This window comes from Athene noctua, chromosome 7 (assembly GCF_965140245.1).
Source record: "Athene noctua chromosome 7, bAthNoc1.hap1.1, whole genome shotgun sequence".
In the NCBI taxonomy this organism is placed as follows: domain Eukaryota; kingdom Metazoa; phylum Chordata; class Aves; order Strigiformes; family Strigidae; genus Athene; species Athene noctua.
Genome location: NC_134043.1, coordinates 8,525,984 through 8,541,408, shown reverse-complemented (window position 1 = coordinate 8,541,408; position 15,425 = coordinate 8,525,984).

Sequence of the window (15,425 nt, the reverse complement as noted above, 5' to 3'; positions counted from 1 at the left end):
ACTTTTCAAAGACTTTTTAATCTTTTAATTTTTTATTATTCATTTATATTTAACCACTGTAGTGTCATCCATGTATAATGTTATCACCTTCATGCTTACCAAAATAATCTCCTGAATTCTGTAATCTTAAAAGTAAACTTCAATTTTTTTTCCAATTATTTTGACTACTTTTAAAAGAAAGCAGGAATTAAACACAAACATTCTGAGTTTTGCCTATAAATAAGACTACGTCCATATCACAAATGCTGTATGCTGTAAATGCTGTAATCGTACTTTATATCCTATAGGTCAAGAAGTTTGTGAGATGCATACCAACTAGTACTGCCATGTGCAAAGCTACATTTTTTGGTACATGAGAGGCATTCAACTGAAAAATCAGACAGATTGTTATTTCCTCCTTGATCAGAACTAAGGTGAAATAGGTTTCAATCTATGAAGATTAAATTATTCCCTGTAGATTACTTTATATTTGAGTATGTATTAATAATGATTGTCATTGCTCATATGACTTAGAGAAAAAAAGTTAAATATTGCATTTAAAAAAATACATAGCTGGGAATTTTGAATGAATTTCATCTCTGGTATTTCCTCCGTATTAAATGTTATCCCAGATAAGAATTTAGCTGGTAACTATAAAAAAAAATGAAATAGTAAGTAGTTAATAAATAGACACTGAATACTTGGAATATACAAAGTACCAGCAAATACTGCAAAGTGCTGTCATGAAGCTCTTTTTAGACCAGCTGTGATAATAATAATTCTACACAAATGAAAAAATCTGGAAGAATTATATAAAGATGATCAAGAGATAATTAACTCATTAAGGGTGTGAGACTTCCAAGTCTTCTGAAGATTATGTAATTTCTTGACAATCTTTACCATTTCATATCAGAACAGCCCTGAAACAACAGCTAGAGAACAGTACTTCTGAAATAGAATAAAGAACCTATCATATTTTTGCCATTATATCATGGTTATGAATGGTGTTTGATAAATTTTGGAAAGATACAAATAATGCAGAACCTCTCGTCCTACCTAATGAAAGCATCAACAGTAACACAGGAGCAAAACCACTGAAGTATGATATGTAATAAAACTGCTGTTGTAAAGAGGAAAATATGTCTGGAATGAGGTGAGCACCTTTTTGCGAGAGCTGACAACCTCCACACATGTGTAGACGACATTTACTAGACCAGACAAATCCATGGAGGTTTGCAAGGTCCTGTAGCCATCTCACCAGAGGGATGCAGAGTTTGGGTAGATCTCCAGAAGTGCTCGTGCAGATATTACATTTGCTGCACAGCAGAGTAGAAATCCCCACTATCTGTACACTAGCATGTGGAAATCACTGCTTTGCTTAAACCAGGGTTAAGTCTGGGAAGCCTGCACTGAGCAACATGAACAGGGAAGAAATAGAAAATCTGGACTATCAACAGCACTGAAAAATTTTACAAACATGTTTATTTTCATTTCAAAACTCTCAATTTCTTATGCTGCTATGCTGTTTATTTGGCTACAGTTTGTGTGCCATTCAGTGAAAACACATACAAGAATATAAGATCATTTCTTAAATTCAGTCCAATTAAAAGAATCTGAAGTAGAGTTAACATTCAGTGCTTAGAAAACTGAACATGAGGAAACCTGTGCATGTGTGTAACTGCCCTGATTAGCAATGGCAAGATTCAACTCGCGTGTGATGCCCTACTTATTTCACTTAGGTAGGATTTGCTAGTCTGCAAAGAATTAAAAAGTGGAGAAACTGAATACCCAATCATTTATTTGAACTCAAGAATGAAAACTATGGAGTGCGGTATTTTTTCCAAAATAGCAACATAAATAAATACGTGTGTGCATAGTACTTGCCTCCATAAATTCCAGCGTTGTTCTTCCAGCTGAGTCACCAAATGCTCTATGTATTTGTTTGAGTCCATATATTCCTAAATGAAAAATGATTAAAAGATTAGTTTCTCCCTGTTCAAAGCATATGTAAAATTAGGAGTAAAAGGCAGTCAGAGTCGCTTTCATTTTGCACCCAAGGTTATCCCATGTATGCAGAAATCACAGTGATATAACAATCTACATGAAAGCCAACTTTGGATTCATACCAAGTGAACAGGGCAGTAGCTCTGTACACTTTTCAGAGATTATTTGAAGGGAAGACAAAAGGCGGTGACGACATGCTAGAAGCACAAATAAAATACAGTACATAAAAATACATATCCATATTCTGAGCACAGAATTATCTTCTCTGGATCCAGACTGAAAAATAACTTCCCAACAGTGCAGTCACTGTTTTGGTGCACATTTTGTTTACTTTAGGTATAAATCAAAGTGAACTGAATATCTGACTCAAATATTTATTTCATGGATGGTATGAAAAATATTATAGCAGGCACCCTATTTGAAAATGAAACTATAACTTGGATCCTATATCATTTTCCAGTTCAATCTTTGCAGATGCTATAACTTGCAATATCAGCTATATGAAAGCTGCTGTATTTGTGTCTAGACAGAATTTCTGATAAATAATCATGATCAGATGAACAATTCGGATTTTTTCTTATTGAAGCCTATTCTTTAAACTCAATGCAAGGAGATGATGTTTATTCTCAGCAGAGAAATACGTTAGTAATAGAAATATACCACTTCATTTCCAGGAGGAAGGCAACTTCAGTGTTATTTATATAAAATATTTCAGAATGAACCCACAGAATAACGTGATATAATATGATATATTTGTATGACAGCAGTACCAACACAGCCACATTACTATTATTCTGAAAGCCTATCAGTAATAATATAACTCTCCTGAAATATCTTACCAAAGTAAAAATATGTTTCAAAGCTCATACTTCAGGAAATAACAAGTATAGGAGTACTATATAGAAAAGAATCCATCTTCACTTTTGGGAGACAAAAGCTCCATTTTTATAGCTCCAGTGTTTTAGCTTTGGACCCATCACAAAACCATTTTGTGGGGGTTTTCTTTGTATTAGGAGGGGTTTCTTTACTATTATTATTTATTTTGTGTACAAATATGGATTTTTGTTGCAAAACAGTTGGTTCCTCTGAGCCATTTATCTTCATGACCAGGAATATGAGATAGCTACCTCAGGGACAGTATATCACCATGTCTTCTCAAGGTGAAGATAAATGTTAGCTGATTTTAATGATCATGATTTATATATAAATGTACATTTTTATTTTTCAGGACTGGAGTTGTTCTAAGTAATTTGGTGTTTCTGCCCACCATAATTATTTTCTGGTTCTGATTAAGAGAGAGAGAGAGGGAGGGTGGTTCCTCAAAGGCTATTGTGACACAAAGAAATGGTTCCTAGCACAGACTGGAAGGAAGAGTAAGATGCTGCTCCCGAGGAGCCTGTGCAAATGCATCTCAGCCATATCCTGTTCAAACTGCCTTGCTTGAAAAACCTTTGGTTATTGTGAAACTTTCCATTAAACTCTGTGGATGCCCCAAGCTTAAATTTTAATCTAACTGCTGTAGATAGATGTATCTTGTAGAGGTTTCTTTCAGAAAACATCAAATAATGCAAATCCTGAGAAACACCATGAACTTCAGTGGCATTAGTATAGCTTTTATATCAGTGCTGTTTAGATTAGACACTGGTGTCAGCATCGGCTCTAACTCTCCCTGTTCCTTGACTGAATTGAATTTTTCTTGGAGAACACCATGCCAATTAAGCAGCAAGCTTCTTCTAATCCAAGTGAAGTCATTCTGTAATACACATATATTACAGTTCAGAAAAAATATACTGTACAAATGTATAATGATGATTAGTTGCAGTACCACATTCTTTAAAACAAGCTGCCTTTTTTTCTTAATGTTTTTTACTACAATGAACCTGGTATAAATTAGTATTAACACCTTTACATCTTTTTAATGTAATATTAAACAATATTTCTGATTTATTCATCAGTGCACTTTGGCCTACAGGCAAGGATAGGATCAGCAGTTTTATTCTGCATAATTCTACCATGATAATATAAAAAACTCATACTGAAGCAATTTTCTCAAAAATATTGTCTAGAAATAAAGACAATGGGGAAAAAGAAAGCAATGTGATTATCCCGTACGACTGCTGCTTTAATGTTAAGTTTTTCCTGTGGTGAATCAGAAATATTATTCTATTTCTTTTTGAAGACCTGCAACTCAGAAGTATGTCATCTGTCAGTGTGCAAAAATCATGTAAAAAAATTAACCATGATTTGATGGAAATATCATGATTAGAAGTACCTCCTCTCTGTGCTGGTATGACATACGCTTTAGACAAGGTCTCTGTTCCCAAGCCCAGGTTTCTGCTCTTTTCTGTTATCAGCTATCCCTAAAAGATAAATTCTGCAAACCCTGGATCAGAACCCACTATATAATTTTGTCAACACGAAGCAAATAGTAAACAGTCATTTGAGATTTGGAGCGACTTTGCGATTTAGAGTAACTTGGCACATTCGGTGAAAGCATAAAATGTGAGAAAAACCCCACAGAAATCACACTTGTTTACAGTTGAACTCGATGATCTTAAAGGTCTTTTCCAACCTAAATGATTCTATGATTTTATGTTCACAAAGACTATATATACAATTCAGTAAAGTACTGACATTTCTCAGTACCCAATAGATCACACTGAGAGGAGTAATACAAATATTTTGTAGCTTCCTTGGAGCTCTGTGTTACAAATGTAGGCTTTGAGTAGCACAGCTAACTGTCGAGTCTGAAAAATTACAGAGAGCTTCATTTTCTGATGCAAACACATGACTTCAGGGGTTTCTATTATTGGAAAGAGGATTCAAGTGACCCCCACATACCTAAGAAAAATACCTTTTCCTTATGAAAACAGAGACAAGATCCAATAACTGAGTAACGATAAGAATCATTTAGGTAGACGACACAACTGGTACTTATACTAGATACTAATAAGACAAATTAATCAAATAGGAGAGAAAGGCTGTGAAAGCAGTGGCCGCAGGGTTTCAGAAGTGGCTCACAATTCTGCCTGTTCTCTCTCCTCTACCAGAAGGCTGAAGTGTAGAAAGCTGGACACTGAGCACCTGCAAAGCACAAGGGGCTAAGGCTGTGTAAGGCCAAGTCAGCATTTTTGAAATGATGACGCATTTTGAATCTGAAGTTGGACATTCCAAATTAGTGTATTTTTATAAATCTGATTATAATATAGCAATCCTGGGCCAGATCTCGGCAGCCTGAGCTTCACTGGCCCTCCTTTGAGCCCCACTTGGAGTTTCAGTGATTCCTCCCAACCTGCAGGATTACCAAGAAGTCCATGATTTTTTAAAAAAAGTGATTTTTAAAAATCCTTTTAAGAGTAATGGGTGAAACCTATTCCCTTTCTTCTCAATTAGTTAGCTTCCAGCCAGGAGGATTTCATTCCTCCATCTATCCTCCTGTGATGGCATATAACTGCACTGTTTTAAGGGAAAAACCTTCTGTAATATGTTTAAATGCAGTAGAAAATCTTTCTAACAGCTGCGTAGATTCTGGCATCCAGGAGGAGTTGGTATGCAAATGTCACATACCAGTTCATCTAATTTAAAGAGCATTAGGGAATTGCTTTACCAAATTGTCACTATTTTGAGTTGAAGCACAAATGTACAAATGTACCTAAGTATGTTTTTTGACAGTACTAAATATCTAGCTTTGCAATGCTTAATTGTTGTGCTAGTTGTTTTTTCTTTTTTCTTCTTCTTTTCTTTGTTAGCTGGACAGCTGTCAGGAAAAAAGGGGAAGAGAAAGGAAATTAAGTGCCTCCACTGAGGCCCGGGATCCACTGCTCGGTATTTTGGTTGGTTATGTGGGTATTTGTTCTGGCATATCCATGTTGTTGTGCTGGGCAGGGTATCAAAAATTACACAGCACACAGAACATTTTCCCATCCGTTGTTACAGAGAAAACCCTTAGGGCAACCTTAGGCTTACAACACAGGAGTCCCTCGCTGGAAGCTGGAGGTGATAAATTTAAGCTAACGAAATAGCATGTAGTCTCTGCCTCTCTTAAGGAACTTGCACAGCTTGGTATGAAAGAGAGTTTAATGAGCTTAGCAATATGTGAAAAGGATTAAGGATACAGTCGTTGATCCAGCAAATCACTTGATTACGTACTTAATTCAATAGGGCTACTCGTGCTAAAAGTTAAGCATGTGCTTTGGTGCTTGCACTGGGCACTGGGCAGTGGTGGGGTGGGACTGGGCCGTCCCGCAGCAGTGACACCCCAGCTCTCCTAAACCCACACACCTCAACTGGGCACGCAGGGACACGGCAGCTGCCCTGCCTGCCATTGCCTCCCCTGTCCTGAACAAGCTCCCAGTGTAGGACCTGGGTGCACAGGGAAACTGGGATAGAGACTAAGCCAGTACCCACCTGCCTGCAGACCAGCTTTGAAGCAGGGCTGGGTGGTAAAAGTCATTTTCAGCCGTGCAGAGCCCCAGGTGTCCCATTCTCCCCCAGCATATCTATCTGCTCCTGGTTCATGCTGGGATGGACACTGAGCAGATGGCCCTAACACAGTCCTCTGCCACACTACCCCTTGACTCCGCTAATATTTGTATTTGAAACCAGACAGGAAAGCATCAGCATGGATTCAGGCTCTTGAGCTTCACAGAGCAGGATGCTTGTTGCTGGGGAGTAGAGAAAAACACTGAACGAATAACCTGATAAGTGCACAGAGAAGTTCCTGCGAGTCTCTGGAGCCACCCAGCCCTGGAGACAGGGAACTATATAGAGAGCCCACAGTCATCTGTTACAATGCAGAAAGTCGTATTTTCACAGGGAAAGGTTATTAGAAAGCAAACAACAACAAAGCTGTCTGCAGCCAAACAGCAGACTGTTGCAATTAGGAAATGATGTTAGCAAAGCTATGATGGGGGACATCTAAGCTGTTACACTAAGTGCGAGACAGAAGTCATCTTTGAGGGATCTTGGAACGGTGCCCTGGGATAAAGCTTTAGATCTAGGGAGAGTGCCTTCAGTGAATGTTATAACTTTTTGTAAAATATTTGTTTTTGTTATCATCCTGATGCATAAACCTTTGCTAGAAATAGGCTTTTTTCCAGCAGCCCAAGAGGACATGTATATATATATATATATATATATATATATATATATATGTAGTCTTGTCTGGACTATGCTTTTCACATGTCTGAAAGCGTTATAATTGAGGATTTGAGTGAGCTGTCTGCTATACAACATTGCTCAGCTTCACACTAAAAATAAATCAGGTATAAAAAAAAGATAAAACCTCTTTGGATTAGATATTTTTGTTACTCCCTTCAATACCACACCTGACTAGACTGCTTATCTTTGGTGCTAAATAGCAATAAAAGCTAAACTGTGCAGCTTAAGAAAAGAAGATCTTTTAAAACTGCCATTATTGCTGATTTATTCTTTTCCTACCTGATTTCAAGATGTTACTTTAATTGTTAGTTTTATTAACAACTGGCATGAAAGTATACATTTAGAGCTTCTGCAACAGACCAGAAGGCTAGCAAGAGCCCTCATGCACATACTGTGGAATTACACCATTATGGTAAAAACAGTAATGATTATTTCAATAAACATGTTGAGCAAATTTCTTAATTGTTCAAAATCACTTAAGCCTCAGTGAACAATTCATATTACATCTCAGCTGCAGTGATTAAAACTGATTTACCAACTCATCTGAAGCCAGTTGTTTCTGTAAAAAGTCAGCTGGGTTTTCCTCCTCCTGCTGCTTGGCTTCCGCTTTGCACCCTGTTCAATGGCACAATCCACAGCCGACAGCAGAGTTTAATAAAGCCTGAAATAGCACGAGCTCGTTAGCTAACGGACAGATTCTGCACTCTGAATACAGGGATGCAGAGATAATTCGCAGAGGAACACTATCCAAATTTGCAGCTGGCATTGAATTTTTGCCAGTTTGTCCCCAAAGAAGTACAAGCTCGGGGATAACGACGTGGGTACTCTGCTGCTCAATGACACCTGATGTTCATGTTCTTCCCACAGAGAATGCTGTAGTTTTACATTATCTTCCACCAGCTTATAAAACCTTCTGTTTTCCAGTAAGACATTTTCTACAAGCACATCTTACAGCTCTGGCAGTCATGTGCAGCCGAGATGCATGTACCAGTATTCTGAGAGGGCTCTTCCCCGGCTTAGCAGACAATAGCTGGAAGGTGAAGAACAGATTTGGCAAGAACCCCCATCACCATTCAGATTTCCAGATGCTTGGCTGGTTTAGGTTGCTCACCCTTTAAGGGTTACAGTGGTTTTACATGTGAGTTACACAACCGACATGGGCCCTGACACAACCAAATTATCGCAGGTAGGAGGACAGCAATGATTCCGGTCTTAAATTCTGGAAGAGGAAAACCTAAAAAGTTTACTTAATTGAGGTTAATTACATTAAAGTAGATTTGCAGTGAATCAATGAAGTATCTCAGTACTGGGAATGAAGGAAAGAATCCCAGAGCTTCCCAGCTGCTACCCCACGATGCTAAGGAGTGAAACTAAGAGGACAAACATCTACATTTCAGCTTTCCAAAGGGAAGTCTGATGACAGATTCAGGCAGAAAAATAGCAGAGCAGTTTTCAGCTGGACTATATCTGTTGAATTCTGCCTTTTTGGATACAAGTGAGTGCTGTAATCTCATAGGACACTGAAAAATGCATAGTAATACAATATTGTATCTCCCTTGTAAAACTTTCCTTCCAAGGACTGCCTGCTGTCCTCTAGCAAGAACACACAGTTTCAGTTCAAAGATATGTGATTTCTCAGTGTCCTGATTTCTCACCAAAACCAGATGACTAAGCAGAGACCACAGCAATCCTTGCAATGTCAGGAGCATATCAGTAACCCAAGCCATTAGGATCAAGGTAAAAATAATGGAGAAGCTCCAGCAGATGCCCATGTTTTCCATAGCCCTAGAAAATCTCTGGCAGTGGTAAAACCACTGTACTGGATCTCATGTCAGTTTAATGCTCCAGTCCCTAACTTTCAAAGCAGTTAATGGTTTAAGCAACAGCTGGGTTAAAGGACAAATGTCAATTTATAGAACAGTATGACAGCTGTCTTCTTTCAGGGCAATGAAACAGAGCCCAAGATAAAGTAGGTGAGTGTTAGGATAAATTCCTAAGATCAAACAGATGAAAACTTTACAGGAAAGACACACTTGGACAGACAATTTCAAACTGGGATCCATTAAAAAAGTGTGTTTATTTGACAGACAGGAATATTTTTCAAAATAAGATAGGATATAAAGTAAGATATGGGGAGTAAAGTCAGAAACCAAGAAGATGGATGACATACAAGAGGAAGAGATAACTGAAACCAGAAGAAAGGACAGCTGAAGTAAGTACAGTGAACATGTCTAGAACTTGAGAGATTTTTTTGTACAAATACTTTTTACTCCAAAAATTTAGTATTCCTTGGGCCTAAAAGTCACTGTGCAAATAACAAGCTATGGAAGTTTCTTGATTTCTACTAAATACTGAGCAAATTATTCTGTTTGGCTGTATAAGACATTTTGTCCAACAGGGAAATCCTTGCTATATTTAGCTGATTTTCTTTCCCTGAAGGAAGAATAAATCAGTAAAAGCAAATACAAAGTATTACCTGGAATTTACTAGAACTATCTTGAAATAGAAAAGGATGATATCATGCCAGAAAAGTCTGAATTTATTAGACATCCTTTAGGTCAGGGAACTCTTAACACCGGTTAACATCTTCATTGCACAATACATCAGAGGCACATGCTCTTACTGCAGGAAGAAGTGTTTTCCTACAACATCAACAGGTGAATGCCCTTGATTTGTATTTGGGGTCAAATCAGGAGATCCTTTTGGTAACCAGTCTGTATAAAGGCTGAGAGTCCATGGACACCAATCTATCCTGAGTGTAGCTCACTGTGAATGAAGTTCAAGCTGGTTAGGGCCTGATCCTGAGTGCAGCAGAAACTGCAGCAGATGCAGATGATGGGCTGCGTTCACTCGTGCTAATCCCAGAGGAAGGAAAGCACCAAGAACTCCTGCAGCTTCTAAACTATCAAACAAATCAACAAGGACATTATAGCAACCAAGGATTTCAGCAGGAAATGTAAAAAAACCTGCCTTTTTTGCCAGAAAGAGGAACGGATATGGACAAGCAGGTTGCACCACAGTGACCTGACCATGTCTCCTGGGCAGGTTTGAGGCTGCTCCCCCAGTTACCTCAGCATATGGAGAGTTCTTGTCCTCAGTCAGTATACAACCTCTGTATAGTAAAATACAAAACGAACATACGAAGTGAAGCTTAGCATAGTGGTACATGTGACAGTTCCTGGTTGTTCAAAGTTATTGATGACTATGTATAAATTAAGGAGGTGTCAGAGTGACAGAAATGTTTATATACCAGCATTTCCACAAATGAAGACAAGTTGTCAGTGTTATTTAGGGCAATAGGAATTTCCTATATAGCTAAAACAGACATTAAGAATTAGAAAAAAAAACCAAAACAAACAAACAAACAAAAAAAAACAAAAAAAAAAAAGTGCAAGAAGATGTACAGATTTTAGGAGTTTGCTGCTACACAGTCTGTGTATTTACATGAAATAATTAGCTGTAGTCTTGTTTATGTCAAATCCAATTTACATTAATAAACTTCACCCAGCAAAGACACTGATGTTGTAAGAAAATGCCCAGAAATGCTAGCAGCCATAAAGAAGCAGAGTAAACACTGGAGCATTTAATAAATCAATTTCTGACATTACCAGGTAATTACAATTTCTGAATCATTTCATGGATGTTTTTTATGAATATAAATCAACCACAACACAGAGAACTCCTGGTTGGAGGCATTTGACTTTCGTAGACATACGGCACTTGCATGTGACTCACACTGACTAAAGACAAGGAATTATAACAAGAATAGAAAAACATTCAGGAGATCTTTCACAGAGTTGGGGAAATTGAATTCTAAGGACATTTGGGATTCACAGATAAAGACACTTCATTCTCGGAAGATATCAGACTTGTTAACGCACCTGCAATAACCACTATCATCCATCCTAACAACAAATACCTCAGGACCTGATGTCTTCTACCATTTTCTTTCACTGCTTCATTATCACTTGTCCTCACACTTATTCTGGTAACTTTGGACAAGGTACACACACACAAATCAAGAGTATCTCCATATGGTTTATTTCTGCTTAAAACCAAATTAAATAAATAAAGCAGTAGATGCTCATTAGTTCAATCATTCACTTATTAAAAGTCCATAGTACATAATATAAAATATATATGTACATATATAAAATGAATGACTTTAAGGTAAAATCCAACACAATGCTATAGGCATATCAATGTGTTGATCCCAAAATGAGTCCAAGCATCGGTGGATTTCCAGTCGGTGAGGATTTCCAAATTCTAGCTCCTGCCCTAAATACAAGGGTAACCTGGGGTTTAGCAAAACCCAAATTATTGACCCTTTAGGGTTTGTACGGATGGAAGACAGAGAAACTGGAGATGAGCAGAGAGAAGGCGATGCACAGTGCTAGAGGCTGCGACCTCCTTTCCAGAAAAGTCTCGTTTGCTTTCTCCTGCCGTCTGCTTTTTGCCTGCCTGCCACCACACTCTACTCTAGCCACAAACTTTTTCAAACAAAGGAGAGAACTTGTTATAGCGCATTTTGAAAATTAATCTCTGTGTCCACAGCTCTCCTTGCAATGCTTTGCACATGCATATCTATAGTCAAGAAAAATTTATCTCAGCGTTAAAAATGTAGCAATGCTCAGGCAATCTCAGAAGCTGCTTCCAGCACTCTGCCTCTTATTGGTACGCTGAATTCAGTGGAACTACTCTGACTTACATCCATCCATCTCATCTATATGATACACAAACATATACCCACAGAAAAATGATGGAACATGCAAATAAATATGCTCCTAAACACCCCCTGTTCATTGGTTTACTTTTTCACTCTGTGTTTGTATAGAGAAAAAAGAAATTAATCAGAAGCTAACACACAAATATACCTATGCATTTTTATAGTTTTATTATAAACAAACCAGCAGCTGTGCTTGCAGGGAGCTCTCTCAGCCCATGTTCTACCTGACGCACATTTATTGTCAGCTGTCATTACCAGGGCTTGCAGCTGGTTCAACTTAGGGTATTGACTGATTGCAGGACACAACAGAGTCTAAGACATGAATCAGGTGTAAACTGTTGCCCAAATCACACTCTTTCTTCAACCAAAATTCCAGCTGATTTCATGAGATATTCAAGAAGATAAAAAAAATCATAAATGCAATGGGATTGGCCCTGCTTGTAGTTATTTGTGCAAATGAAAAAAAACTTCTAAAACTTCCAATATATTTTGTCATTAACAGTTCGATTCAATGCGTGTGAGGAAGCTAACCTTCCCTGGCAGTTTTGCAAAGCAGGTTTTCCATAAGGAGCTTTGATCCCAACTGCTGCGGCTCTCCGACAGCCACCAACTGTTGCTGCTTGTAAGACGAGCTCGCAGTCCCAGCACAGGACAGGCAAGCACACTGTGGAACCTGACTTTCTGGGGTTGGGGGATTAATCATAAGAAGTTTGGCATTTCCTAAGTGGTGTATAGGCTAGACAGCATCATGTGATACTGGTTGGAGATAAACTTTTAAGTATATCAGGGATTTAGTCAATGTGGATTTAGTGGAAGGAAAATGTTTCACTTTAATGGTAAGCTATAAGCAGAAAGTTCAGTAAAGTCCCAGAAAGAGAATAAGAACTGGAACATTTCTGTCAGCAAACAGCATACAGGCACACGTTTTTGTTGTGTAGGCCTGTTAAATACTTAAGCCAAACCAGTGCCTTTAGTTATATTCACTAATCCTCAGTAAATTCTGGGTGGAACAGAACGCACAAAAGCAGAATTTGTTGGTGGGCTGCAGCTCCAACCAACCCTGTCATCCCTACCAATGCTATGAACACTTACCGACAGACATATCAGTCTGGGACAGTAATGGCAATGAGATGCATTGGCAAGATTAGAGCATATGTGAACTAAATGGGATGCAAAATGACCCAACAGAGCGCTGCGTGGGTGCAGTTCCCTGCAGGCGTGGATTTTTATATGAGCGCAACGCTCCAGCTTTCAGCTGGCCACAGGGACAGGCATGTCGCAAGCAGCCACGCAGCAGCCTCGGTGTCCTTCTGAAAGCCAGAACAAGCTGTGCCCCAGCCAGGGAAGGAGAGTATAAAAGGCTGCTTTGCTGAAGAGCTGAGAGCTAGAGCCATGCTCCCCGAGCAGCTGCAACCCATGGAGAGGGGATCAGGGGCGAGGCCCTTATTGACCTGTAGTCAGAAGTGGAGCAGGGAGATGATGCATTTGGGTGAGCATGGATGCAAATTGTTGAGCTTAATGTGTAGGCGTAACTGAGCCTAACATAAAGGTTTTCATAAAACAGAAATTTGTAGGTTTTCCTCCTCACTTATGTTCCAAACAAAACAAAGAACTCCCCCTTCAAGTCCTGCATGTAACATTTGTATTAATAATCATTATTATCTTGAGTTTTTGAAAGAGGGCTAACACATTATTAATGGTTTGTCTTCTGAACGCTTGTAACTTCAGTATGCTATGTACAGTAGATGCTAAACAAATATAATGACGCTACTCAATTCAAAGAGAATCTATTTTCTTTTCATAAAAATTACAGTGAACCTTTAATTTCATTCAGCGTTTTAGAATTCACAGGTACAATGCAGTGCCAGTGAAATCAAAACTGTAATTTAGCTCCTGGTTAATGCTAATAATTTTTCTGCAATTGAATATTGCTACACCGAATTGCAGATCCATCTCAAATGTTATGTGCCTAGAGGTATTTGTTACCGTTATTGCAAAACATTTTGTTTATTCAAATAAGACTGAAACAAACACAAACTGCAGCATGAAAGGCTTGCAAGTACTTGTTTAGATAAATATTCATTGTCGGCTGCTACACAGGATATATAGTGACAATTCGGATTACATGATAGCTTTTTGTTTTATACACTATCATCTTGCCAGTTAGCATTCAAAAATGTAACTTTAAAAATGCCCTTAATTTTATGTGTGAAATAGCAAGTGATATACTTAGCTGTCCATGTTTCTTAAACATGAATTTTTCAATCCACGGGGAACTTAATGTGAATTAACAGTGAGAACATAAGCATAAATCTTTATAGTTCTGCTAATCTAATTTTTGTCACTAACTGCGGCTTACTGAAAAAGTTCTTTACAATAGGTAACTGAATTACATTTTAAGGATCTTTATCATCATCAGCTGGAAAATCTGTGGGAACAAGTGATGAGTCATGTTAGTGTACCCGCTGCTCTATTGCCGACTTTGTGATGTGTTTAGATGCTGCGTGTTCTCTCTTGGGAAGCTGAGACATATACACAATTTCCTGCAGAAGCCTTGTTTGTCACTGGTCTGAGACCCAGGGCAAATTAAAACAAAATACGTATAAATCCTGTACCTAAAAGCATTTTTTTTCACATGGAGATGACATCCCATTTCCTGTGTGTAAGGGTGTTATGGGTCAGCTTCAGCTGGAATCGTGCCGACCTTGACAGAATTGACTGAGGGCATGTCAGTCCAAAATGAAGACAGACAAGAGATACACAAAGTAATCAGTTTTTGCTCTCTACTGTTAATGGGTGATTTTTAGAATAGCTGAACAAAAAGATTTTTACACACTGTTTTTTTAAAAAAAAGTCATTTAGGGATACTGATTATTTTACATAAACACTCTGATACATACTGACCTCCTGCTGTCATTTAGCATTTATTAAGCTTCTCCTGTTTCTGAGTATTCAAAACTGGTGGCAATAATTTATATACAACAGAAGGATTGAAATACTGCATCTGAACTGTGTAGGTGCTCCATGCATGAATCACAGACAATTTATTGTATGATCCTCGCAAGGGCTAATGATTTAGATTACTTTCCAAAAGCCTTCAGATGTTTGCATGCATACTCTAGATAGGAAATATTAAGCTTATATTAAATCACAGGAGAAAAAAAATACCAACTTTAAGAAAATACCAACTTTAAGAAACGTTAAAAGAGAGATTGCAGCCCAGACAGTGCTAAAGAGTAGGTATGTGTTTCCTTTCAAATCTTGACCATCTACACTAATATGTATTTAATACGGATTATTATGGAAAAGGTTGATTATTCTTGAAGGCTGTGCTGTGTATCACAGCTTAGGCAGTGAGATACAGCCCCACGCAGACAGTACGTACAGTGGCAGTGGGGGAAGTCTCACTCGTGTCCAGCTCCCACGGGAAGTCTGCAGAAATGGTAGGAACTTCTCCGAGCTCACTTCCAACCTAAAGAGAAGCCTACCACCTAAGTATGGTTTTAAGATGTCAGAGTAGTCATAAAACTGAACCATTGTACCCACTCAGCCGTAC